Below are 2500 nucleotides of genomic sequence, written 5' to 3' on the forward strand. Positions count from 1 at the left end.
TTTGGCCTGTTCTTGCGTCGCGCGGTGACTGTCGTGAGCGGAGCAAAATGTCAGCCATCTCAGCACCCTGGAACCCCCCGGGTGGCACAGGGCTGGATGGGGCTTTCGTATAGCAGGGACGGTGCTGCCTCTCGCTTCGCTCGCTGTTCGCCGCTCGCCGCTCGCTCGCGCAGCCAAAAATGGCCAGTTTTGGCCCGTTTTGGCCAGTTTTTGGCCTGTTTTTGCGTTGCGCGGTGACCATCTTGAGCGGAGCAAAATGTCAGCCATCTCAGCACCCTGGAACCCCCCGGGTGGCACAGGGCTGGATGGGGCTTTCGTATAGCAGGGACGGTGATGCCTCTCGCTTCGCTCGCTGTCCGCCGCTCGCTGCTCGCTCGCGCAGCCAAAAATGGCCAGTTTTGGCCCGTTTTTGGGCCGTTTTGGCCTGTTTTTGGGCTGTTCTTGCGTCGCGCGGTGACCGTCGTGAGCGGAGCAAAATGTCAGCCATCTCAGCACCCTGGAACCCCCCGGGTGGCACAGGGCTGGATGGGGCTTTCGTATAGCAGGGACGGTGCTGCCTCTCGCTTCGCTCGCTGTCCGCCGCTCGCCGCTCGCTCGCGCAGCCAAAAATGGCCAGTTTTGTCCCGTTTTTGGGCCGTTTTGGCCTGTTTTTGGGCTGTTCTTGCGTCGCGCGGTGACCGTCGTGAGCGGAGCAAAATGTCAGCCATCTCAGCACCCTGGAACCCCCCGGGTGGCACAGGGCTGGATGGGGCTTTCGTATAGCAGGGACGGTGCTGCCTCTCGCTTCGCTCGCTGTCCGCCGCTCGCCGCTCGCTCGCGCAGCCAAAAATGGCCAGTTTTGGCCCGTTTTTGGGCCGTTTTGGCCAGTTTTTGGCCTGTTCTTGCGTCGCGCGGTGACCGTCGTGAGCGGAGCAAAATGTCAGCCATCTCAGCACCCTGGAACCCCCCGGGTGGCACAGGGCTGGATGGGGCTTTCGTATAGCAGGGACGGTGCTGCCTCTCGCTTCGCTCGCTGTTCGCCGCTCGCCGCTCGCTCGCGCAGCCAAAAATGGCCAGTTTTGGCCCGTTTTGGCCAGTTTTTGGCCTGTTTTTGCGTTGCGCGGTGACCATCTTGAGCGGAGCAAAATGTCAGCCATCTCAGCACCCTGGAACCCCCCGGGTGGCACAGGGCTGGATGGGGCTTTCGTATAGCAGGGACGGTGATGCCTCTCGCTTCGCTCGCTGTCCGCCGCTCGCTGCTCGCTCGCGCAGCCAAAAATGGCCAGTTTTGGCCCGTTTTTGGGCCGTTTTGGCCTGTTTTTGGGCTGTTCTTGCGTCGCGCGGTGACCGTCGTGAGCGGAGCAAAATGTCAGCCATCTCAGCACCCTGGAACCCCCCGGGTGGCACAGGGCTGGATGGGGCTTTCGTATAGCAGGGACGGTGCTGCCTCTCGCTTAGCTCGCTGTCCGCCGCTCGCCGCTCGCTCGCGCAGCCAAAAATGGCCAGTTTTGTCCCGTTTTTGGGCCGTTTTGGCCTGTTTTTGGGCTGTTCTTGCGTCGCGCGGTGACCGTCGTGAGCGGAGCAAAATGTCAGCCATCTCAGCACCCTGGAACCCCCCGGGTGGCACAGGGCTGGATGGGGCTTTCGTATAGCAGGGATGGTGCTGCCTCTCGCTTCGCTCGTTGTCCGCCGCTCGCCGCTCGCTCGCGCAGCCAAAAATGGCCAGTTTTGGCCCGTTTTTGGGCCGTTTCGGCCAGTTTTTGGCCTGTTCTTGCGTCGCGCGGTGACCGTCGTGAGCGGAGCAAAATGTCAGCCATCTCAGCACCCTGGAACCCCCTGGGTGGCACAGGGCTGGATGGGGCTTTCGTATAGCAGGGACGGTGCTGCCTCTCGCTTCGCTCGCTGTCCGCCGCTCGCCGCTCGCTCGCGCAGCCAAAAATGGCCAGTTTTGGCACGTTTTGGCCAGTTTTTGGCCTGTTTTTGCGTTGCGCGGTGACCATCTTGAGCGGAGCAAAATGTCAGCCATCTCAGCACCCTGGAACCCCCCGGGTGGCACAGGGCTGGATGGGGCTTTCGTATAGCAGGGACGGTGATGCCTCTCGCTTCGCTCGCTGTCCGCCGCTCGCTGCTCGCTCGCGCAGCCAAAAATGGCCAGTTTTGGCCCGTTTTTGGGCAGTTTTGGCCAGTTTTTGGCCTGTTCTTGCGTTGCACGGTGACCGTCGTGAGCGGAGCAAAATGACAGCCATCTCAGCACCCTGGAACCCCCCGGGTGGCACAGGGCTGGATGGGGCTTTCGTATAGCAGGGACGGTGCTGCCTCTCGCTTCGCTCGCTGTCCGCCGCTCGCCGCTCGCTCGCGCAGCCAAAAATGGCCAGTTTTGGCCCGTTTTTGGGCCGGTTTGGCCAGTTTTTGGCCTGTTCTTGCGTCGCGCGGTGACCGTCGTGAGCGGAGCAAAATGTCAGCCATCTCAGCACCCTGGAACCCCCCGGGTGGCACAGGGCTGGATGGGGCTTTCGTATAG

Source organism: Musa acuminata, unplaced genomic scaffold (assembly GCF_036884655.1).
Source record: "Musa acuminata AAA Group cultivar baxijiao unplaced genomic scaffold, Cavendish_Baxijiao_AAA HiC_scaffold_1136, whole genome shotgun sequence".
NCBI classification, from domain to species: Eukaryota; Viridiplantae; Streptophyta; class Magnoliopsida; order Zingiberales; family Musaceae; genus Musa; species Musa acuminata.